At 30.8% G+C, this 27,267-nt stretch overlaps 1 protein-coding gene across 1 annotated transcript in view; it reads right to left on the bottom strand.

Moving 5' to 3' along the window:
* LOC129234665 (uncharacterized) overlaps nucleotides 1–26,685 on the bottom strand; it is a 111,136-nt gene extending 84,451 nt beyond the window's left edge. Inside the window, exon 1 of the mRNA XM_054868708.1 lies at nucleotides 26,622–26,685. The gene's annotated coding sequence lies outside the window, so the exon portion shown is untranslated. The remainder of the gene's footprint in view (nucleotides 1–26,621) is intronic.
* Nucleotides 26,686–27,267: the final 582 nt, after the last annotated feature.

The raw sequence follows: 27,267 nt of genomic DNA, 5'->3' as shown, positions 1-27,267 counted from the left end.
AGTTTTCAAATCAGTTTGCCTGTTTTACTCTAAAGCAGCTCAAAAATCGAACTCAACTGAAATTGCGCAAGATATTCGTGGGGGTGAGTACTTCAACTATAATTGGGGCAAACCTAACCCAGGCAGTTTTGTGAAGGCTACGCAGATTCTAATCACAATATTACGACTCTGCCAGATTAGGTTTTCCCCAACTTTGGGCAAAGTGAAATAGTTAAGATAACTTACCCTTTTCCAAATGAACAAACTGGAAATTTCTTTTGAAAATTATAGTACATAAAGAAAGAATAATGCAATAATATAATGAAACTTGCATTTGAAACATTATTTTTTACCTTTGGTAGTAAATTTGTACATTCGAAAAATTCGGAATATTTGCACATTTCTTTTTTATGGAGTAAAATGAAAAATAAAATACTTTTCTAATGAAGTATAGTAATCAGATTATTAACAAGATTTTTGATCAAATTAATATGTAACTAAAACATTTAATGAACAAATGAACAGATAGTGAAACTATAAATGAATAAAAAAGTAAATTAATTGAGTAGTACATGACAATATATGAGTGAATAAAATAGTGACTGAATAAGAAAATGAGTGAATGAATAAATAAGTAAATTTTCAAATGAAGGAATTCAAACAAAGTAATTAGTAAATAAATACGTAAGGTATTCATTCAAAAAATAAATTAATTAATAAAGGGAATGAACTATTCAATTTTGCCCCATCCACTTTGCCTCGCATGCACGTAACTAATTGGACGAAACATTTAAAATAAATATATGCATAATAATAATTAATTAAATATTGCTCTGAATATTAGTAGGTCTCAATTAATACCAAAAATGTTAACATTAAAAACTTTGTGGTTTTATAATAGGCGTATTTATTAACGTACAACAAAATATTATAATATGAGTATCAATTTTTGAAAACTGCTTATATTATCATGTGCTTTGATCTTCCAAGATAACTTTTTCCTGATTGGAGTAGCCTATATGTGTTACATATTTAAAATATTACCAAATAGGTGATGCTAAAAGCAGGGTAAATATTTCACCATGTCACTTTGTCCCACATTCCCCTCCATCGCCAACATAAAGAAATCGTTTTCAAAGAAATGCTGACAATTTGAAAAGCGCATATTTTCGGATGCTTACTATACATACAATTTTTAACCCATGGCATATTTCATCAATTTAACGTTTGCGGAGATATAGAAAAGCCATGCGCACAACGCTTTCTATCGAATTAAATCTGAAATCTCCGGTAATGGTGGAGTTTAGAAGGATGATACAAAGTATAGATCCGTAACGATTTGAAATGCAGCTGAGCGAGAAAAAATCCGGAGTTTTCGTTTATTCAAAACCACTCGAGTTTAAAAGCTTTCAGACGATATTACAAACACACGACAGAAAACATTATCCCGTTCGGAATTTTTCTCTGCATAAGTGATTTCGTTTATAAATAGAAAGTATGCAAACAAGAAGAAGAAAGTATTAAACTTTCCATTTCCGAATATTTCATGTCAATAACCGTAATTTTTAAACCCTCTTCTTCGTGTTACAGTTATAAACTATTTTCATAGCAGTCCTTTTCACAAACTCGGCCATTTTGCAGTCTACATCAAAGTCAAATTTTCGGGAGATAGGTCTCCAAAACATCCCATAGAAGAATTTCACTAATCTTAGAATCCTTTTGGAATATTTTGGAGACTTTTTAGACCAATGAATACGAAAGAAATTTCAAAATTGAAAAATGAAGGATTTAAAAATTGCTTATTTATTAAACTAAACAGCAATTAATAACGAGTAATATTTTGATGTGGAAATTTAGATACTAAAAAAACCATTTGGGAGAAAAGTTTCTGTAGAATTTCAGCGGAGCACTCTAATGACAAAGCAAAATTTCGCTTCCGAATCTCTGAAAATGCAGGTCTAGAAGCAGTTGCTATCTTGAGTTATAAATAATTGCTTGTATGTCGAACGAAAAATTGAGCAAATCAATTGATATTAGGTCACTTCCAAAGATTTGCATCAAATCCGCATTAGATTTGTTTAAGGTTTACTGTATTATTACACCAAGTTCACAAATCAGCAAAAGTAAAACAATGATATGGTAGAAAGCAGTACTAGTTACTAAAAACTAATTAATACATAGAGAATTGTTTATCATCCCTTTTAAATATTTTCCCGTAAGCGCACAATATCGGGCTATATTCAAGAAAGAAACTTATTCATGAATTTATATTTCTATCTTTTCTACCCACTCTCAATTGAAGTCTGAAACAAAATGAAATAATGTTAATAATAATATTAATCAGCGCGTAATTTACATGAGAGCTCACCGGAGCTCCTGTACTTTTTGATTTAGTGAGACTTTTTACATATTAGGTGGTAGGGTATCAAAGATTTAAATCAGTGGATTTTATCACGGCATGTGTCTCTTAATTTAAAAGGAAATCGTTGATTTAAATCAGTTTTTAACTACAAAAATAATCTTTAAAATTTTAACTTTCATTAGTTGTGTCACTTTTTATTTAGTACAACCTTCTTTTCTCAATATTGATTTTATCTCTAATGTTTATCCTCTTTTGAGCACTCTTATCTGTACCAAGTATGTCTAGTTACTCAGCCCGAAAACTCAAAATTTTAGTTAGTTGCTACTACCCAGTAGACACTTTTAAATTAATCACCATTTTTGAAGCTATGCTTCTCATCACACGTTGGCGACGGAATGAACTGGAAATAATCATTGAGAAAAAAACTTTCCTCCTGCTACCTTCAAAATGCATGCGTAGAGCTTTATTTATATAAACTTGTTTAACAATCCATCTAGAGCGAAGCCTCCGTGGCTCAATCGGCTAATGCGTTCAGCTGTTAACGTAAAGGCTACACTTCATAACATTATGTTCTATAACATAACAACTTTTTTGTTATCACGTCATGTATTTTTGTATTATTGTAAAGCTGCTATGTATTGTTTTTCTATCAATTGTGTCATATATCATATATTGGTGTTAAATTACTAGTGTTTTATGTGGCCAACGGGTCAAAATTTTTAATTTATATATATATATATATATATATATATATATATATATATATATATATATATATATATATATATATATATATATATATATATATATATATATATATATATATATATATATATATATATATATATATAGCTATCTCTGAACTGTTAAAACCGAGAAACCAAAAGCAATTGGTAGGTGCGGGTTTCCTTGTCTTGTAATGTTAACCGAAAGGCTGATGGTTCAAACTCACATGGGACAGTGATATGTTTTTTTAAATTTAATTAAAAAACAAAAATTGGCAGTCACGGGACTGGCTGATAGGAGCTATGCTGTAATTGAATAACCTAAGCTTATAATGTTGAAGATATATTGAAACATCAAATTGCATAAATTTTCAGTTAATGCATTCAAATTTACTAATTCAACATAATCAATTTCAACGTTATAAACCTATGTTATTCAATAAAAGTATAGCTTCTTTCGGCTTTTCACGCGAGTGCTTTTTTTTTTTTAATAACCCCTTTATCCAAGACTTATTATTTTCTTTTTACATTGAAACAATTAGGCGAAGACTCGACGCTAAAAGGTGAGTATGAAGACAAATGGCAAATGAGGCGTGTTTCTACACTGTATGCGCAATTGTATGAAATGGAAAAGAGAAAACAAACAAATTAATATTACTGTATCATCAATTCTTGTAAAAAATACATAAATAAAGCATGTTTATAAAATTAAAACCCCAAATAAGAACCTGAAAAATACTTTAAAATATTTATGAAATTATTAAGTTAAAATTTTTAAAAACGAATTGTTAAATGCAATTATATTAATTCGTAGAACCGCATAAATACGTTTAAAGGAAACTGGACAAACAAAATTAGGCAACTGTCTGAATCTAAAACATCAGTTCTTTTTTAAAGAGTAGTTTTACTTTAAAAAATATAATTTGAGAGTCTGATTCAGTATTTTTTAAAATTAATTAACTAATTTATTTATTGCGGGAAAAATGTAAATCAAACTTTTAAAAATATTTTATTTTTCATTCAATTTTAATTTGAATTTCAATTCCTAACTCTACCCAATTTGGTTATTTTTCTGTGTTTATAGTGTACTTTTATGCAATGTATAATTAATTTGATTTCAATCACAAGCACTGGCGTAGTCAGTCGGATAATTTTAATAACGCTGTTTTCACAGCTGTAAGCACCTCTCACATTTTTAGCCAGGACTACACCATTTACTATGCACTTACATTAAATCTAGTTTTATGTCACATTATAAAAAATTTTTGGGGAAGTATTATTAGAAATATTCTGTAATTGTTTTAAATACCAATTTCAAGTTTAGTTATACTTCATCTAAAGTGTTTCAAAAGATCATAAATACGTGATTTAAGTTTTTAAAAACATGGATATTTTTTCAAAAAAAAAAAAAAAATTGATTATAAATCTATTAAATAATCTGATTTTAGATAATTTAGCGATTTCATGCTAAAATTATCGAAAATCAGATTATTTACATTTAGGAAAAAGTTCTGAATATTCTACAGCTCCTACAGCTCATTTCTTAGAAATAAAGCCCTGATGTTACCCTGTAAAAAATTTTGTGTAACCTTACTCCGTAAAAGCGGCGGCAGCTTGCTGCCTCCGTAGGAATGGAGTAACTTAAATGATAAAACTGGTGCAACGTTACGCATCGCTCATAACGTTGCACTAGTTTTATCAGTTAAGATACTCCATTGCTATCCAGGCTGAATGCTGCCACCGTATTTACGGAGTAAGTTTACACAAATTTTGTAGTGTAACAACAACAACAGTAATAATGAAAATGATAATAATAATAATAACAATAATAATAATGATAAACTACTTTTCACAGATTACATCGTTCAAGGTCATTAAGGAAGCATTTAATTTAATAAAAAGAAAATTTAAATACGGAAGCATGGAAAAACTTACATCAAAATGCTTCGAAACTCATTCCATTAGCGTAATACACTGAGTGGTAAATGAAATAATGTAATCCACAGATTTTAACTATATCTGATGCGCATCCAAAGATGCTCCACTGATTCCAATGGCTGTGGCAGCTTAAAGAGTTAGAAAACCTCACGTGGGAGAATCTCACGCCTGCGACTGAAGGCAGACACTCGCGAAGTTTCAGAATTCGGCAGATTAATTCGTTTTTTCGTGAACAAGATGGGGTATTTAACATGTCGTTTGATACATTTTAATCTCACCTGAAAACCGGGGCAATAGGTAACACTAGATCATTAGCGTGCACGCCGGATTTAATATTTAGATCGAGAAGATAGAACGCTAATTCGTTTCACAGAATACGATTTGCTTAAAGCTCGAGAAAATGATATCTGTAATTAGTCATGTTTTTATGAAAATCAGCCTTTGAAGGGAGGAGGATGAGAAAAGAATAAACAGCGCTTAAAAAAAATCCCTCATGGAGATGTTTTAAGGCGTTGATCTTTTTTTAAGCGTTTTTGACATTGATCACCGAACTATGCCGGAGCAGCAGGGGTGATGGAGGAATAAGGTAACGACACCAGTAACAGACAGTCGTAAGTTTGGATTTAGATAATAAGAATTTTAGGCGGGTGAAACTAATGTCGATGTGGCCCATGAATACGGCGCAACCATGTAGTGTTTATCAGAGTGAATTTTATGAACCAGTTGGCATTTACAAGGCAGTGGTGGAAGGTTATGAACAGCCACCACGAGGTCAGCTGGTGTTTCATGTTCATTTAAATTTAATAAGGTTTCAGTTCTGAAAATAAAGATCTTTTGCAAATTTTGAAGAGAAAAAGGGAATTTTGTCCATTACACGTCCTTTCCTCATTCTATCTGTTGCTGGGTATCATCAGATTTTTCGGTGTCTGTTACTGGGGGTTTGGACCTTTTCTCAAAAGTGAGCAAATAAAAATAGAATCAACTGATTCAAGGGATCCAGGAGAAGCCAAACGTTAGATGAGATGTAGTTGCATGAGAGAAAAATACTTTAAAAAGTAAATACATCAAAAGGCTCAGAAAATTAAGTTAACCTGAGAGGGATGTCTTAAGCATGTCTTGCTGGTGCCGTTAACCTACTGTAAATGATCATTTGACATAATTCCTATATTTATATCTTGTAAGCAGATAAAGCAGAAAGAATTAAGTTTTAGATATAATTGCAATAATGATGCTCTTTTCATAAACATATGATTTGACTCAATATCAAAGATGGTGCTAGGTTCTGTTTTTTTTTTTTTTTTTTTCAAGGTGTGTAAGTGTTGCTTGACATTTATTAGAGGAATAACACTCAATTTGAAGGAGTGACACGTATGTGAACAATAAATGGCGCGTAAATAATCCTTGACATTTTTTAGAGGAATGAAACTGAATTTGAAGGAGTGAAACGTACGAGCACAATGAAAGGCGTGTAAACACTACTTCACATTTTTCAGAGGAATGAAACTCAATTTGATGAAGTGAAACGGACGAGCACAACGAAAAGCCTGTAAATACTCCTTGTCACTTTTTAGGGGAAAGTAATTCAATCTGAAGGAGTGAAACATACGAAAACAATGGCAAGCATAATTATATAATAATGATCATTTTTTTTAAAGAAAAAAAATCCTTTCGACGGATCAAATAGAAGATGGTAGGAAAAGTAACAATATGCGCACTATTTTGGTTTATGTGCTTAGAACGTTTGGCATTTCGTACTAAAAAAAAGGAACAAGACGCTTAAATTCACATTTTTAAATTAATATTGCTTTTTTCTTCCATTTTTCACAATGTCAAACTTAAAAAAAAAAAAAAACATTGTGAAATTATGCTTAAGGAAATGTTTGATAAGAATTTCTAATTTTCAACGCGTGAAATACACCTGTAGAAGGGTTAAAAATATCCCTGCTCATAGTCATTTGTAATCTTTATTTACACAGCAATACTGAAACATATTTTCAAAGACAGACTCGGGTGGCAACTTCTTATATACAAATGGAGTTCATTTCTTTCAAATCACTTCCTATCCCTTGGGAAAAAAAAATGAACAATCAATTTGCTTTTGCAAATAACTCTGAGACTTTCCTGGAGGGAATCTCGAGAACTGTTTTTTGTCTTCAAATTTTCCGCGCAGTTAGCTTTTCTTAATGCAAAATAATACACGAGGTTGAACGAAACAAAATAAACTATACTTAGTTTTCAGCGCTTTCTTATTGAACATATAACTGAATTATAATTGAATCGGATTGTCAAAGGTCTTCACAATAGAAGAGATTATTTTGAAAACATTTTCTTAACTCGTTTATTGGTATAGCTTATTAAAACTGAGCAGACACAAACAAACACAGAGCAATTGTTTGAAAATATAACTGGCATTGTAATAGTAACGAGTTTGCTGAGTTTGGGTTTAAACAGTTTAAAGAAAGAGTTTTAGTTAGCAATAGTTTCAAAAATGCTTTAAACGAGACTCATTAATTGGTTGTTAAAATGCTGTACATATAATATGTATTCAAAATACACATGTAGAAATTGATTAATTTTTACACTTGGTAAATTAAGCATGCATAAACAATCTACAGGAAGATGATAGCTTGCACAAACAAACTTTCTCGTTTAATTTATCACTAAGGAAAACTGAGCTGACTACTGTATTCATTTTTTTATGTAACGCGTCAGAGAAAAATTGAAATTTTAATAAGATTAAGCTTGCAAAATTAAGGATAGATTGTGTGTGTGCGTGTGTGCGTAAGTATACGTAATTATATAAAGATGCATATACTATTTTTTTTAATTAAGAAGCTATATTGAAGTGGTGTGCCCAAAATAAATGTTTCTGCAGATAAACTAGACAAAATTAAATTTTTTCAACACTTGAATTTGGTTGTTATGTTATTTTAATGAACTCTTCGGTAAAAAACCGAAATATTAGCACTACTTTTAATACAAAAAAATAAATAAATAAATAAATAAATAAATAAATAAAATGGAGAATAATTGTATCATAAGCTAAGAGTTAGGAAATGAATTTATGAAGTAAAGGATAATTGTAACTAAAATTATATTTTTTAGCTTTTTTTAGTTTCTTTTACCTTTGGTAACATCTTTATAGATAAGTACCAGTATAGAATATTAAAAAATAGGGTCATCCCATATTAAATCAACAAATGAGCCGTGCCGTACTATTTCTGATTTTGATGAAATTTGGTAGGTAATATGTACCGATATTCTGTACTCCCAAACTGTTGTATTTTTTCCTTGGAAAAATTTTATTCCTGAGATATAGTTATTTCTTTGCTCCGCGGATGAGTAAAATTTGTCATTTTTGATCCTTTTTCAAAGAGCTCTAGTAAATTTATTTAAACTAGTAAGAAGATAAAACACATCTTATTTTAAATCTGAAAGAATGAAATTTTATTTGTGCATAAAAAGAAAAGATTTAACTTAAGCCTAATTAGAAATTTTCGGTTGTCAAATCATGGTTGAAAAAGTGCTGTTTTCGTCATTTTGAGCCTAAAAATGTCGATGTGGGACTTACAGTAGGAAGATAATGTTTTTTCCTGTTGTAGTTAGTTATGCATACTAGACGCACAGAAAAAAATAGGTTGATACTAGAAGTTCTTCATGGCGAAAAAATTGCTTAAACTTAAGAAAAAATGAAAAATGGGCTTTTTCACTCCCCAGAAACGGGATGTTTGTTAAGTGATAAAAATTTGAAAATGCTAGAGCAAGAACCCGTTACATTGCTCTCTAAAACAAAACAAAAACTGTCTTTTTTTTTAAGTTGTAGAAAAGATGTAAACCTTTAAAAAAAGCATTTGTTTTTCGTAAAAAAAAAATGTTTTGTAAATATAGTTAATAAAAATTGAAAGCTGTTTGTTGTTTAAAATTACATTTTGCAAATGTATTTCAATGAAACATGGTTATACGGTATTTTTAAAGGTCTTTATCCAGTCTACTTTGCCTTTTTTAAGTAATGTGCAAAAGTCATTATTGTATTACTTTAAAAGGCTTATATCTCTTCTACACCCAAGAAAAACAAGATAGTTTTTGTTTCGTTTTAAAAGGCAATGTAACGGCTTCTTACCTTAGCATTTTCAAAATTTTATCAACTACCCCACAGGTCGCTTTTGGTGAGTGAAAAAACCCATTTTTTCAATTTTTCTTAACTTTAAGCAATTTTAACTTTTAATAAAGGACTGCCAGTATCGGCCTTTTTTTCTGTACTTCTAGTATGCATAATCAACTGCCGCAAGAAAAGAAATTAGTTTCCTACAGTAAGTAGATCATCGATTTTTTTTAGGCTCGAAATGACGAAAACAGCACTTTTTCATCCACGATTTGACAAGGAAAAATTTCTAACTAGTCCGTTTTTGTCATTTTGAGCCTAAAAAAGCCGATGATGAGCTTACTGTAGGAAACTAATTTTTTCTCCTGTTGCAGTTGATTGTGCATACTAGAAGTACAGAAAAAAATAAGCCGATACTGGCAATCCTTTATTAAAAGTTGAAATTGCTTAAAGTTAAGAAAAATTGAAAAAATGGGTTTTTTACTCCCCAAAAGCAACCTGTGGGGTAGGTGATAAAAATTTGAAAATGCTAGGGTAAGAAGCTGTTACATTGCCCTTTAAAACAAAACAAAAACTGTCTTGTTTCTCTAGGGCGTAGAAGAGATATAAGCCTTTAAAGTAGTACAATAATAACTTTTGCACATTACTTAAAAAAGGTCAAGTAGACTAGATAGATATCTTTAAAAATACCATATACCATGTAACCATGTTTCATTGAAGTACATTTACAAAATGTAATTTTAAACAACAAATAGCTTTCAATTTTTATCAACTATATTAACAAAACATACGTTTTTACCAAAAACAAACGTTTTATTTAAAGGTTTATATCTCTTCGACACTTAAGAAAAAGAGTTTTTGTTTCGTTTTAGAGGGCAATGTAACGGGTTCTTACTCTAGCATTTTCAAATTTTTATCACCTAACAAACATTCCGTTGTTGGGAAGTTAAAAAGCCCATTTTTTATTTTATTTTTCTTAAGTTTAAGCAATTTTTTCGTCATGAAGGACTACTAATATCAATAATCCTATTTTTTTCTGTGTGTCTAGTATGCATAACTAACTACAACAGGAAAAAAGCATTAAGTTCCTACTGAAAGACCTTCATCGACTGTTTTAAGCTCAAAATGACGAAAACGGCATTTTTTCAACCATGATTTGACAATCGAAAATTTCTAACTAGGCTTAACTTATCTTTTCTTTTTATGCACAAATAAAAGTTCATTCTTTCACCTTTAAAGTAAGACGGGTTTGATCTTCTTACTAATTTAAATAAACTTACTAGAGCTTTTTGAAAAAGGATCAAAAATGCCAAATATTACTCATCCGCGAAGCAAAAAAAAATTGCCATTTCTCAGAAATAAAAATTTTCCAAGAAAAAAATATAACAGTTTGCGAATACAGAATATTGGTACATATTACCTACCAAATTTCATCAAAATCAAAAATGGTGTGCCACGAAAATGGAATGACCCAATAATAATAATAAGTTCTCTATTCTATGACAAAATTAAATAAAAAGATTTTAATAAAAAAAAAAAAAAACCACCTCTGTGTCCAAATTCAATGTGAGCGCGAAATTTACTTTGCTTAAGTATTAAATTTACAGTAGTGGAACTATTCTCACTTTAAACATAAAATAATTAATCTATTGAATGTTAATGGTGATTTTGCAATCATTTACCAAATAAAAATAAATTACTGTTTTCCGAGGAAAAAAGAAAAAAAAAATCGTTTTCAGAAAATGTTTAACTGCATGACGTAAACTGCTTTTAAATGCTTAACCATGCTTAAAAATTAATTGCCGATGTACTAAACGTAATAAGAAAAATGTTATTACAAAAAAAGAATAAAAATAAAACTTATCGACGTTCTTTAAGAAAGAAAATTAATGGCAAATAAAGAAACAATTTAAACGATCAAAATCATGAACGCTACATTAATTCTCACGCTAAAATGCCCACATTTTTACGAAAAAACGAAACAAAAGACAAAGAATTTATTGTTAGAATTTTTTTCTTGTTTGAGAGATAAATATTTTCAAATGAGATAGTTTTTTGAATACTTTTCAAAATTCTCGTCAATCCTTAACTGGTCAAAGAAATAAATTTTTCCCAAGGGGAAAAAAATCGTCTCTAACATTACGCAGTACGTTTCCGCCTTTGATCCAGCTTAGCTTCAGAGAGATGACATCTGCCTCTATAGTTGGGGTAAACCTAACCTGGAAGTACTGTGAAGGCAACGCAGATCCTAATTACACTATTACGACGCTGCCATGTTAGGTTTTCCCAACTATAGCTCGGTTTTTGTCTATTCCAGAATGATGAGTTCATAACAAGGACAAAACTGCACTCTCTGGATGCCATAACTGGGCTGTCGGTACATTGCATGTGACTCTGTAGTAATTTTGCAATGTTAACATATTTTCTCGATTTTAAACAATACAATAAGTCTGAAATGTTCGTTTTACGCGCATATGTCTGAAACATTCGTTTAAAACATAGCTTCAAATACTTTCTCAAAATAAGCACTTTCATTCATTTCGAAAACAATTTAATGGCTTCAACAGGAAAACATTCTCTGAAAACTGATTTATTTTATTGGTTAAAAATTTAAATATGCGGGTACTCATTGAGGTCAGCTCACTCTATCTATCGACTTTCATGTCGATCAATCATGATCTCCTTTCAGCAGCAGAAATAAATATTTTTTGAGAGGGACTGCTCAAAAACTATTTACTTGCAATTTGTGTAAATCAAACAGCATAAAATTACGCATAGAAAGGTGATTTTATTTTTATTGTAGCCGCAAGAGGTGCGAAGATTCGAAGTTTGTGAATTTTGAACCAGAGTCCGAGCTAAAAAGAATGAGTTTAGGAATTTGCAATGGTACCTCGTCCTGTTACTGATTCAACTCAGTGCCATTCCTTTACATTTTAACAAAAGATTGTTAATCAATCTCTTAAAAGTTGAAAAGGATAAAACATTCAGTGGTGACATAAAACTATAAGTTATGTGTCATTTTAACGGGAAACATTCTTGCGGTTGAACGCTGAAGAGCTTGAACCGACGCAGGAGAAAGGTCCAGGGCTTTACCTCTAACGACACCGGTTGTTGACTGCTGCCTCTTTCACACGCATCACACGCAAAAACCACACACGGACCCATCATTAACCGATGCCTGGGCAGTGGACCCTTTCCGTATCTTTTCTTTTCGTTTGCACTTACAATTAGCACGCAAATGAGCGAACGACAGCCAAAACTTGCATTTCTTTAAGAAAGGCGCCAAGGACCACTGCTTTCGTAAGGTCGAACTTCCTTATTTGTATCTGAAAGAAATGTGGGATTGATATTTTCTCATTTTACTTTTTTTCCCTTTCTTCTAATAACTGATAACGGGATGGTTCTCTAAGCTGGAGGTTTCCAAACTTTCAAACATTGTGACCCACTCTTTAGAAGCACAATCTACAACAATTCATTACTCATTTTAAGTTTTCTCAAATATTTGACAGATTACAAATGTGTGATAAAACAACCGACAAAATAAAATGAAATATTGCTTTTTTTTTTCAAATGTACAAAGATATATCATAATCAAAAATTTAATTTTCGAAATTTCGTTCCAACAACCTTCGTTTAAGCAAAGTTTTACTGTATACACTGTTTAATAATAAAATATATTATAAAGTTAAAAGAGCAAAAGGGTCATTCTTCAAAAAGTGAAACTTTTCTGTCACACTCCTTTTACAGTAAATATTTTAAGGAACAATTCATTTAACAATGGTTTTTGATTTCACCAAAAATATATCTATTTAAACCTGCCAACATTTTTTTAATAATAATTTTTATTTTAGTATATTTTTAATTCACAACATGTGAATTCTCACCTGCGTGGCATGTCACACACCTGGTGTGACTGTTTATGTTGCTTAATAACTTGTTTAATTAAAAGTATATGCTTATTTATTTACCATTCCTTTCACAAGTGTCTCAAATACTAATTGTCCAAGTACATTTAATTTTTTAATATTGTGTTTCAGTTTGTTTTAGAAGGACAAGGAGTCATGTCACCCAATAAATTCCCACCTCCGTTACCAAAACACAAAATTCCATTCCTCATAAACACGTGGCAGTAATGACATCAAATTTTATTTTCCACGATACTCCCTTATACATTTTCAGTCATAGTTGAAAACGTGAGATTTTTGTCGAAAATCAAGAAGATAGATTTTGCTTTAAAAACTTAGTGTGGTTATTCTGACTTCTCACCTCCGTGAACTTGAAGTTCAGGGATGTAAATTAATGTAAAAAAAGAAGTGAACATGTTTTCATGTGTTTAACATGTGCAGATTGTAGCAACGAAGAAAAAAAATCCCTGAAAAATGTGTCTATTAGGCCTATATTAATGGAAAATTTCTCACCTCGTGACAGACCTTATCAATGTCATTAGTTCTGAGGTGAAAATAAATGATGGAGGGGAAATACATCAATAATACGCATTCTACCAAAATTATAAATTGCCAGTATATCCTCAAATTTACTAAATACTATTTTTAACATACATTTGAAACTACTAATTAAGCCATACTTTAATTAAGAGAACTTAATATTATATTCCCACTAATCATTAAAATAGCTGATTGTTTGCACAATTAATAAAATTACTATTTTGATATTAAATTGGCCTCGATTTTAAATATTATTATTATTATTTTTAAATTTCCGTGAACAAGGCATTTATTTATTTTTTTTTATTTATGAATAAAATAGTAGGAACTTAGCTAGGTCATTGTTTATGGTTACTTCGAGTAGGTAACACTTTCATGTAATAATGAAAAAAAAAAGAAAACAAAAGGTTCCGAAATTGAGAACTATTTGCGTTGAAAAGTTACGTTTTCTGGAGAATGACCCAGAATCTATAATTTTAAAGCAACTTTTTTGCTTTTTAAATTTGTCTTCCTTTTGTATGCAAACCAAAATCATGTGCAATTATTACAACTACAGCATGTTTCTTTTTTATTGCTCTTTTCAAAATCCTTTTAGAAATTATGTTATAAAACAATGCTATTACGGTAATACTAAATATTTTTACGACACACCAAAAACTGCTTAGTGTCCCATGGTTTGGGAACTACCGCTCTAAGCATATATAAAACAAGTTTTGAAAATTCAAGGGACTTGAATTTTTATTTTCATTAAACTATTCCTAATGAGAAATTTCAAGCATTAAAAACCGATAGCACACATATTTGTCATAGTGACCAAGAATATTTAAAATATTTAAAGACGATGGGGTAATCTAACATCTAGTGGACACGCCATTGAAAAAAAAATGAGTTCACCCCCTCCCCCCCCCCAAAAAAAAAAAAAACACCGAAAGTATTTTCGTTCGTCATGCTGTAATGTCACAAAAATGAAAATGAATTTGGACGGTTGACAAGGGTTCCAGTTCATCCGCCATCTTTCCGCGGCACAACTATACAGATTCGTTTTTATTCTTTATTTTAGTTACATCAGTTATGTATTTGATTGAATAGAAAAACTTTGCCCCGATTTCATGAATAAAATAAATATTTTCTCTTGAAAAAGTAAATTTCCTCTTCTTTCCTGATTCGTTTTAGTGCTATCAGAAACTACATGTTCCGTAATACCTACGTGAGCCACCAATTTCGATACATTTACGTTCGTCAAAAAACGTTTTCTTTTTTGGCAACTTTGTTTAAATTTATAGTTTTAAGCATGTCACTAGTCATGCCCCACCAATAGCAATAGTTAAAACGACTTTAATCAGGGATCTCTTTTAAATAAAATACAAAAATGTGCATGACTTCTTGTCAGTGTAAAATAAGATTCATTTGTGTTATATTTCCATCAAATTAAAAGGGGGCAAAATCTGTACCTCAGTGCTAGACTAACGTAAATCCAAATATAGTGATTTTATAGTTATTACTGTATACGTAGAATACCACTGTACATAGTATTCTACGTGTACGTATAATCCTATTCCGTATTAAGCTATAACATCATAATTCATTTAAAAAAAAAATCCTTTATAATTCTTAGTGTTAGAAAGAGCATGAGTTCCATCCTTTGTATGCACCAGACAAACATTTTTACGATCCCTTAAAAAGTAATGATAATGTGACTTACGTTTGACTGGCTTTGAGGTGCAGAAATGCAGATTTAAAAGAAAACTAAATAAGCACAAATCCTTCAAAATAGATGCTCCTTTAACAAATGTCGATTGATTTAACGCTGACCCCATTCCCTCCTCCAAAAGAATAAATGCATTGAATAAATAATAATAATAATAATAATAATAATAATAATAAAATAAGGTAAATGATATTGCGAGAAAAAAGACGATATTTCATGCAACCAACATTTTTTGCTTAGTAATTTAATTTTCCACGCTTTATCTTCATTACTTGCGTGCTGAGAAGCGCATTAAAAATGAATGAAAATAGGTTAATTTTTGTGGCTTTAATTAATATCTCCGCTAATTACAGACTCACATATATTTAAAAAGTTGAAATAGATTCCGCAGGGTTTTCCGAGTCCGTCTAAGTAGAACCGAAGTCTCAGCCATTAGTAAAGGTAACCGGATATAAGTGGCATACACAAGAGTTGTTTCTTTCTTTATTTATTTAATATTCGTTTTTGTCAATTTTATATTGCATCCCGTTCAAGTTCATTTAATCGGAAAAATATTTTTCGTGAGTTTAATAATATTTATTCCAATGGATACCATTATTGCTCCAAAACTCCCACCCACTTCAAAACACCTGACTCAAGTTTGGTTACTAAAGTGAGTAGTGCACACGATTAAATAAATGTGGTAAGAAATACTATGGTATTCGTATCAGATTTTCTTTTTGTAAATTCGTTATTAATCAAGGAGGTCCCGGGTTCGAATCCCAGCTCGGGCATGGATGTATTTTCTCTTTCCTGTCCTTGTCCTTTCATTGTGTGAATGCGTTGTTATGCTGTGAATGATTGCCTACCATATAAACGAGTCCTCATGGCTTGTGCGTTCTGTAGAAGTCGGACTTCCCACTAAATTACGGTACAGTTGGGAAAGTGAAGCAACGGCATCCCAAATTGCCAGCCTAACTGGCACACGACAACAAGAACAACATTATTATTAATAAAGGCTTTTCTGCATAATATATTTTTCTACATGCTTTTATACAGTGCTGAATATGGGAGAGGGAAATCTAGCACAAAAATTAATGTTAATTCGTTTAAAGCCAAGTTTCAAAGAAAATTAATGTTAACTTTTTGAATTGCACGTGAAAACAGTAATCTAAACTAAGCTTTTTTTGGTCTAAAAAAACCGTTAATTAGTCTGTGATGCTAAGTACAAAACGTTTGTCATTGAATAACTTTTCATCCCGAATACTTTTTTGCTTCTTCGTATAAAAAATGCTGTACATTGCGTTTACGAAAACATTCCAACACTTAAGTGCAGCAAACATTGTTCAACCAACCATTTCACATAACACTTCGGGACCTTGACACCCTGAAATCTACTCTCAGTACAACGATCTATAGGGAGCCCTTGAAATAAATCATCTGGAGCGTGGAAGGAAAAACGCTCCTGAAAAGAATACAACATTCTCAAACAGCAACAAAATTATCCTTCCTCAACACAACATCGCGTAATACGTTCCCTCTAAATGTCGGTTAAGTCAAATCGTCAGCAGTTTAGAAATGATTATCAGTTTCTAATTCATTTTATCTTGAGTATTCCAGACACACAGAAGAAGATTATTTTTATGACTTTTTTATCGTCGAAATTGAAATAAATGCTTTGTTTTCTTTTCTCGGGAATATCCTGTTCCAGGATGATGTACACATGAGGTCCCGCTTCTTCTTTGTTGCTTTGCTGTTCGACACGTTCGCCTACTTCTCTAATAACATCAAATGGAAAAATTATGCCTTCAGACCTGTTCTCACATAAAACCGCGAAGCATTTTAATCTGATTTAAACTATTAATTCCATTCTACTCCAGTAGATGAGAACGTTTTAAAGACTCCAGTGTGAGGAAATTATCCTTCCGGTGATTGAAGAAAGTTTCTGTTGTCACACACACACACATAAAAAAATATATATGTAGTACTGCCTGCGTTGCACGGTAAACCTCGAAAATAGAAGTTGTGTCAAGTGACGTTTCTTCAACAACTAGGTTTAAAGAAAGTGAAAAAAAAAAAAAAAAAAAATAGAAATGGAGTAAAATTTCTCGTCAACATGTGGAAAAGAGAAATTTTATGACTCAAAGTTTAAATTTAGACCTCTTTGGATTTTTTTTAAGTTCCAGAAATTCAATCATTGTTGTTAACAAGCGTAAACATTCCGTTTCAACGATTTTCTGGCGAAAATCGCCTAGATGTGTACTCATGAACATCAAAAGATCAAAAGACCTCTGTGATAAATTTAGCAAAGATCCGACATAAACTGTGTATTTTGTACAAGGAACATACACACCCACATACATACCAGTCATTGTTATATATATATAGATACAAGGAGATATTTTCAACTTCCCTATAAGCGTATATCACTATTTCATGTATTGAAAATCGAAAATATTCTTCAAAAATTTATTCAATTATATTTTTACCATGTGTACCTTTAATAAAAATTAAGCATTGGGCAAAAATGGAGGAAAAAAGCAATTTGAATATCAAAATGATTTCACTTGATTTTTTTTTTATTTTTTTTTAACTTAAAATTTCCAAATATTCTAAAAGTTACTAATACCAAAATCGTACATTATTTTCCTTCCCTCCCATCTTTTTTCTCATCCTTAGAAAGTTAGTTTTTTTTTAATGGAATTGATAATTTTTTAGATCTTTACTTTTTTCGTGTACGCCACTTATCCGAAAAGAATTTCCTTCCTCCTAAAATGTCAAGGTGTATTTCAACGCCTTGAAAAAAATCCCTTGAGTTTTCTTGCAATCTTATAAATAATTTTTTATCAAAAAAGAAATATAGGTTACTCACGTAATTTAATATCGTGAGCAGGAAAACTATTTTTAGATAAGTTAAGTTGAACTAAAATTAAAAATCTATGTGCACTTAATTGAGCTAATGTTAATAATTACTTTTAATCTTTAATATCTTTTAACTACTACTTCATTTTACTCTTCATAATTTTCATTCTACGATTTTAAATTGCTTTTAAAAGTTTTGAGAATTGAATTTCTCTAAGATTATCTTGTTCTGGAATTAATGAAGGAAATTATCACACTTGACCATCACACTAATACAAAGGGATACAAGTAGAAGAGGAAAGATAGTGTAATGTTATTCATACTCGTATATTTAATGCTCATCGAAGTCCACTATAAATTTGTCCAATTTAAAATATCTTTGAAGTCAAAATAAAATATCTTTGCATTTTGCATTGGAACTTTTCTGATTCATTTTTTAGTTTACTGATTACGGACTGAATACATTTTTACTTAAAAATGAAAAAAAAAAACAAAACTCTGCTTTTAAGTTTTAGCATAGAATATTTTTTCAAAACTTACAATTGATTTCAGCAGGAGTGCGATGCATAATCTGGAAAATGCAAAGGTAGTTCAGAAACTTTTTTTTTGCATTTCAATAACTTAAAAACGCTAAATAAAAAAATTCAATTTCAACTAAAAAGTATACTTCTGAATATATCTTTGAGTGGGATTCAATTAGCGCTATAGCTATAGATGTGATTCAAAAATACATATTTATTTCAAAACACTTTTCTAGTAGTTTTTCATTGCAGAATAGGAAAATATCAACTGTTTTTAACTGTCAGATTAATATAAGTAATGTGAGATGAAACAAAATGATGAAATTTTATTTCAAAGAAGCTTTTTTGTAGAGAATTATATGAATATAATTAGATTTATGCATGCTATGTTAGATATCAATATTGCGACTCCTCAAAAAAAAAAAAAAAAAAAAAAGGAATAATAAAAAAGAAAATTTGAATTTTTGGCATCTTGAATTCAAGTTATGTTTTCCGCAATCACGAGTGTGTGAAGTATGTGTGTGTATTTACGCGCGCATTAATATGTATGTATGCACGCGCGTGTTTGTGTATGCCCGTTCGTGTGTGTGTAAGCGGTGGTGTGTCTGTAGGCGCTCCTGTGTATGTATGTATATACCCGCGTGTGTGTAAGCGTTCATGCGTGCAGGCGTGCGTGTGTATGTAAGCGTGTGTGTGTGTGTGTAGGCATGTGTGTGTAGGATATGGAAGCAACCTGGAGACTTTGTTTGCTTGAGGGGAGCATCATCGGGAGGGGTCGGTCGACGGTGGCGCTGCAGAGGTAGGCGGGGGGGGGGGGAATCAAAAGGCATCATACAACAGTCAAATGGAAGCAATAAGCTATTCGTCTATTCGTAATTGCTCAGTAACAATAGTTATAATAATAATAATTATTATTTATAGCTCTTATTTCGATAGAATTAAAACAACATTCGTTTCTGTTAAATAATACAACTAATACTAATAATAAGATGAAATTAAACTTGTTTATTAAATTTAATTTATTTATTTATCTTGATCCGAAATTTTTAATTGAAATTCATTTTCGGGTACGACGAAACTGACGAAGAAGGAAAACGCTTATTAGAACGTCTCCTCACTATTTTCGTCACTGCGGTCATTTCGATTTTTTTTCACCCGGGGGGGGGGGATATACTTCATGCAAATATGCAAATTGTATCGAAAAACAACAGAAATTTTATACAACTTTCGAAAAAATACATTTATTTCTCAAAGCTAAAGGGTGGGGCAATTTCACCCTCACGAACCCCCATACCGACAAGCCTGGTTCTCATAAAACGCATCTCCCTGTTTATACGTCCCCTGCCCTGGGATTATAAAACTTAGAAACTATGACTTTAAATACGTTACATCAACCATAATTTTCTTCTACGGACATTTATTTTCATTTCTCGACAGAAACCGTTACACGTTCCTGTTCCTAACGCATCAACGCAAAAACTTCCTAATGATCCGAAATTCCGTGTATGCACAGCGGTGAACGTGTTTTCTCTCCATCAGAAAGTCTTCTGGCTTTTAATGCATTTCTCAGGAAGCAAATTTCCAAAGCAAGGCCATGAAATCAGAGGCTCGACGAGGGATCAGACGCCGCCGAGGTTCAACCTCCTCTTCAATTACAACCGCCGATGATGTTTCCCTTTCATTGTGTAAAAACATTCCACAAACCGAACGCTTCATTGGGCCGCTGCACTTGTTTAGCCACGCGTGTGGCAGCTCTTCCAACATCGCATCTGCAAGTTTAGATCTTCCTGGTGCCATTTTGTTGTTCGAATTCATTATCGAACGCTTTTGACAGCTGGGAGAATGGATATTCTTGACGAGCGAGAAAGAGAAGGAAACGAAAAATTTTAAGTTCCCACAGTGGGTGAAGAAAAGAAGAGCCACAAAATGAGCCATTAGAGCACTTTTTATGGAGGGAGGATTAGCTGAATTCCTCCGGATTTGGAGGTAATGGCGAAAACTGCGAGTTATGCGTTGAAATAATAAAAAGAAATTACCCATTAAACGGGATTGATTGGATAAACAATTTCTGTAAATCAAATTATTTTTGATAAAAATGCATCAGTAAGATGTAAAATGTTGTAAAAAAAGTCGTAAAAGTGAGTAATGTATTTTTTAGTTCAACGCACGTTTTTTGGTCTGAGAACAATTCGAAAATTTGAAGAGCGCTCTGAGACAGTGCAGTTTAAAGCTTTCAACAATTTGGCTTCCCAAAAAAGCTTCCCAACGTCAGAATTATCCTGTGGAACTAAAGAGTTAGAACTTCTAGCAAAATCTTAAAAAATTTCGAGGAAAAATTGCGGCATAACTTCGTTCGTTTGTTTCGTTGTAGCAGACTGATTTGGCTTAAAAAGAGCAACTAGGATTTAAGGAGAGATTTTTTTTTATGTAACCAATTTTTTAAAAAGATGAAGTGTACACACTAGCAGCAAAGGATAAACCAACTCAAGAACCATTTAAAATGCTTTACCACATAATGTTTATCATTCGATGCATATGTCCCATGTATTAAATCAAGTTAGTTTAATTATATTATTGACAAGTTAAATGCTTCAAAAAAGTGACTATATTTTAAGCTGTAAGTGCAATTTTCCTATCAAAAATTCAGATTTTTATATTAACTTGTGAGGGTTGATAGCGTTTTCGTTAACGGTGGGTAAAAGGTTTTTCACGAAGACATTTATTTCTGCATTGAGCAAGAGCTTATAATTTGAAAGAATTGGATTAATTGTAACCATTTAGAGTTCTTTGTGAGAAGATATTTTTGACGTCTTCTACACACAAATGAATGATTTACTAAAACCTAATTGAATTAGTTACTAAAACTAAAAAAGTATTAAATGCTCTAAGGCGGTGTTTTCCCAACCTTTTAAACTGAGGGCTGCCACCTCACAGTACATAAATCTCGGTTTTACATGTTAAACGTTATACATCTACTCGGTATACAAGTTAAATTTACACATACAGTAGAAACTTGTTTATCCGACTCCCGTTCATATAGGTCTCCGGTTTATCCAGAACAATTTTTTTCGATTAAAAAATATATATTTACTAAATAAAAAAAATTGAATTATGATTGCAAGTTTGCACCAGGCTCTTAGGGTATTGAAAAATGGAAACAACATGATTCTTGAATTGTAAAATGTTATTCAGGATGTAAGGAATTGTAAAATGTAAAACGTTTTAAAAACATGAAAATAAGCAACACGTAGATTTTTAGTTCTCAATAAGAACATAGTTACTATTTTTAATGCAAAAAAAAGGAACAATAAGAAAGATGTTAAAAGATAAGAGTTTCAAATTTTTCTACCTTTGTATATTAAAGAAAAGATCTTGAAGACAATGTAGAGAATATGGCTTTGTTTTTTTGGCAAGCTATATTCATTTTCAGATTTAGGAATTACTAGCTACATTGCCCGACTTTGCCCGGTCTACAATGAAAATAAAAATTGTGTCAAGTGACTTATGCTCAACAATCAGGCTTAAATAAAAAAAAATGAATAAATAAAATTTAAAAAAAAAACATCATGCAAAGTTTCCCTTCCAAACAATGATGACAGTATTAAAATATTTTTAAGAAATTAAAATGGAAAAGATGGATTTAAAAAGCGCAAACATGGAAACATAAAATAAGTTTAAGAGATTAAAAGTGTGAAAGATACAATGGATTCAAAAAGCGCAACCATGGAAACGCGAAAATTAATTGGTTTACAACTTAAATGGAAATGGGATTTTTCAAACTTGATTTAAAAAGTCTTGTTACTTTTTTTTCCTTTGGAGTTAGAAGCTTACTTTTTCAACCAAAGGTCGAGTTAGATCTGGAGTAAAAAATGTCGCTTTTTCCAATGGTGTCAAAAAGAAAACTGTGGGACAATTCCTTCACTTTTTATCGATTTATTTAATGAAGAAAGTAATAGCAAAATTTCAGCTAAGTCTAAAAAAAATTCTAGCTAAAAACGCAAATAATTCCCGCCGCAATAAAGTTAGAGCATTAGAACAAATTGGGGAGAACGCAGAAAATTCTACCCTTTCTAACGTTATGTAACATTAATATGTGCAAGTAATTTTTCACCTCCATATTAGAGAATTTATGTGAAAATTGTGCCTAAATTGGAATTAAAAAAAAAGAACTACTAGTTGGTTTTTTTTTTCTTCGAACTGGTCTGTAAACCTTTCCGGGGCTAAAATAAAGATGCTGTAAAAATTTCAGCGAAATAGTTCTCGAGTTTTGCGCGTTCACACAAACAGACGCTTTTTGGAGACTTCATTTTATACTATGTAGAGATGAGCATTAGATGCCCGACCTTTTGTGAGCAAACAAAAACAAAACTATATATATATATCTATATATCTATATCTATATATATATATATATATATATATATATATATATATATATATATTTAACTCGAAACGATCTAAAATTAAATTACGTTTTCTACATTGAATTTAGCTTTCAAAATGACCGTTTAGTAAAACAAAGTAATTTTAATAGTATATTTATAATTGATTAGAATAGCAGATTGGGAAAAACTCACGAATTTTATTTATTTATTTTAATGCTATTAGTTTAATAGGATTATGTTAGTTTTGCTTCGTATGTTTAAGCTACATCATAAGTTTCTTTTCGAAAGAAGTCATTTATTTTCACTTCTCAAACGAGTCCTTTACAAATTGGATAAATTTAGAATTGTATTTTTATTAATTTCCTTTTTTGGTCAAATAGGAGGGCTAACTTGCGGTCAAACCAACTGCAGAACTGCTTATTGATCATAAACTCATCTTCTTTTAAAAGAATAAATAAAACCATAAATAGAAATGTATTGATCAATTACAAGTTAACCTAGAACAACTGGATATTGAGTTTGTTATGGGATGCGTTTTCGAATATTTATGTGCCACATTTACACTTTGTTACGTATAGTACTTCCAACGTCAGTATACTTTACGAATTTGGTATGCAATAATGCTTAACGCTCAGAATTTCGAAAAGTTATTCATTGAAAATTAAGCTTAATTGTACTTAACGTAAATTCTAACATAACTTGATATAAATGTGTAAAAATATTTTTCAAAGTATTTTTGACATAATGGTTAAAGTATCTACACATTTTTTTATTGTGAAGCAAAATAGGAAGTTTTTTGATACTGCATCAATTATACTGAACACATATACTAATACATAGCTGGCGATGTATTTTATGTATTTCTGTCTTAGCCTTGGATATAGGGCGGTAACTTACTGAAAACATAGGCTAATATTTGCAATGTATTTACGATAACGTTTGGCAACAAGCAAATCTCAAGCGATCTTAAAAACTACTGATTAACAAAAAAGGCATGCTTCAGATGAAAAAACTACAAGAGACGTATAAGTTGAGCGTTATGTATTTTTTGGTGCAAATTTTAGGAAAAATGTTGAAAAAGTTATATCACGTCTTATTTTTCGGAAAAATTTACTTTTAAGTGGCCTTTCATGGACATTTACAATCAAAAACTTTTTTAAAGCAATCTGGCAACAGCGATTTTCATCCATTGAAAAAAAAAAGATTCAATTTGTTTTAATTATCTCCTAATAAAGAGGTTGGAAATTTTCCTATATTTACCGAAAACAAAAAGGGAAAAAAGAAAAACAATTTTGCATAGGATTGTAGGTAGTAACGTTAATAATTGTAAAAAGTAATCTTTAAAAGACAATAATGCATATAAAACTAAAATTAATGACACATAAGTTAAAAAAAATAATTTTGACATTCAGTTAGTTCTTTTGAAAATGTATTGCTTCAGAAGGTATCAGAAGGTTTGCTTTTATTTTTTGCTTGAGAAGGTTTGTAGATAAACTAAGCTACATCTTTTACTACAAATGCACCCAAAATCAGTTTTAGTATACTATTTAAAGTGAATAATTATGATATATATATTAAAGTGAATGATTATAAAACTATAAGTATATATATATATATATATATATATATATATATATATATATATATATATATATATATATATATATATATATATATATATATATATATATATATATATATATATATATATATATATATTAAAGTGAATGATTATAAAACTATAAGTAAATACAGATAAAATTTTAAACTTAAATATTCAAGTAAAAAATCAGTTAGATCAAAATAAAGTATTTTAACAGATAGAGAAAAAATCCCAATGCGCTTGAAACAATTCCATTAAGCTTTTACTTCTGTTGCAAAGAGATTTGCTCTAAGAGGAGGAAGTCATGAGCTACAACAATTTTCCAGATAATTCAAATTACAGCTTTTGCTACAAAAGTACCCAAAATCAGTTTTAGTATACTATTTAAAATGAATTTTCAACTTTTATTATATAGTAGTTGTCAAATTATAGTTTATGTACCAATATGTAACATATCTCAGCGATTCACGTGCATCAATAAACTTCTTGACTAATAACAATCAAAATGCACTCTAAAATTTCGAATGAAATTCCTCATTCCTTCAATTCTTAAAATCAACACTTCGTCAAATTCTGTAACGCTATATTTCTACTACCATGATTTTTTAAATACAGTGAAATCCCGTTACAACTTATATCAAGGGCCTACAAATTTTGTTCATTGCAACAGGAATTTCGTTGCAATGGTATTCAAGTAATGCAACGAAAATTAAAAGGGACTGAATACAATGAGTATTTCGTTGCAATGTATTTCGCTGTAATGGGATTTCACTGCATATATATATATTGGCTGAAACTTTGAAAAATATTTTTATCGTAATCATAATAAAGTAATTATAAACGTTTATAAGCGGTGTAAAATACAGTATTGTTCATTCTTTCCCAATCTGCTTCAAGTGTTAAAAACATTTTTGTTAAATTTTGTACTGCTTTTTATATCTACTTTCATGTATTTTAAAATATATATATATATTATCCAAAACCTTCAACATTATTGTAATCGTAATCATAGTTAAGTAATTATAAGCGTTTGAAAACGGTATTAAAGTACAGTTCTAAAATTAGTGCAGCAATTAATTCAACTGTCTGGTTGTCAACGTACAAATATACTATGTAAGAAGGCCATGGCTTCAAAAATATTCCATAGTTTTTGAAATACTAGAAAAATTTCAGTTAAATCAAGAAGTTAGAAATTTGACCTTCATTACGTAAAATATATTCTATAAACATTCCAAATTTAAACATTATTACAGCAGGTGTACCTTGAATATATTTTCAAAAACTCCCCTACCCAAGTTATTATCTTTGACACGGAGAATTTTCATTTTTGCCTCTAAAAATTATTAGTAGAAATTTAAATACACAAAATTTATTCTTTGAAAAGACAATCCAATTGAAATAGCAGGAAACAGAAACAGACGCGAATTTTTATTTTTCAAAATATTTATCGTCAATAGCGTTTTATCTGTTTCAGGCGTTTTATACAGATCGTTTTCCTGAAGTTCTATTTCATAAAAATCGGGATCTAGTTTTTAGTGTAACTAACACTTTGAAATATAGTATGGAAAAAAATGCAACTGATTAATGCGTAACCTAATCTGAGATCATTCCGTAACATTACTCTGCATAGCACAATGAGGCTCGAAAATGAAAATATTAATTGTGCCACTCAAAAAGGTTGAGAGGAGGGGGGGGGGGTATCTTACACCATGGTTTGTAAAAGAACATTTTAAGCATAAATGCATTCATGATTTTTCCTTTATTTTAAGTTTGTTTAAGAACATCGTTTCGGGAAAGTTTTCAAAACCTGCCTCCTGATAATTGAAAAATCGGCATTTGAAACGCATTAAAAAATTGCAAACTGTTTAATCGAATGACATAAAATGCACTCGAAACTTTTACATAAAAACATTTCACAAAACATAACGCAATTCTAACAACTCATCCTCTGAAAACAACAACAACGGTGAAAACCAATACCACACAAAGGGAGGAAAAAAGCTTCATCTCACCTGCAGACGATCTTTTCTTCCTTCCTTCCGACAGAGCAATCCGTTGTGCCGTCTGCTGCCAGTGACTTCGAGAAGGTTTGTGTCTTCCGCCTTTTCCCCCAGCGCCTGATAATGACCTAGGGTGGTCAAGGTTGCTCCCCTTCCCGCCTATCCTCGCAACGCATCGCTCGCAGACCGAATCCTGGCCTCTCATCTCTCTATAACGGGGATCTTTTCTTCCCATTCAGACTTAGCGTTCGATTTTTATTCCACTTCTTCTTTTCTTGAGAAGTTCGTCTCGTGACTATTTTTATTTATCCGCATTGTCTTCGAATCAGTCGAATGCACGGTAAATAATTTCTGGTCAAAATATTTTTTTTATTATTTTTATTTATTTATTTATTTTTCAGAACATTGTTCATCAGAAGAAAAAAAATATATAACTTATCTTCTACTAGCAGGTTCAACAACTTCTACCACTATACAGTGACCGCCGCTTATTAAAATTATATTCGTTCTCAGGACATTTGGTTTTATAAAGCGGCTGATTTTATTAACCGGCATACCTACACTTAAAAAAAAAGAAAGGTTTTGAAGTTTAAATACTTTAAAAAACGAAATGCATTACGTCATGTATTTTTGTTTTAAGTATTTCAAAATACAGTTG

Source organism: Uloborus diversus, chromosome 1, assembly GCF_026930045.1.
Source record: "Uloborus diversus isolate 005 chromosome 1, Udiv.v.3.1, whole genome shotgun sequence".
NCBI lineage: Eukaryota > Metazoa > Arthropoda > Arachnida > Araneae > Uloboridae > Uloborus > Uloborus diversus.
Note: the sequence above shows the minus strand (reverse complement) of the source record. Positions and strands in the feature narration are given on the sequence as shown.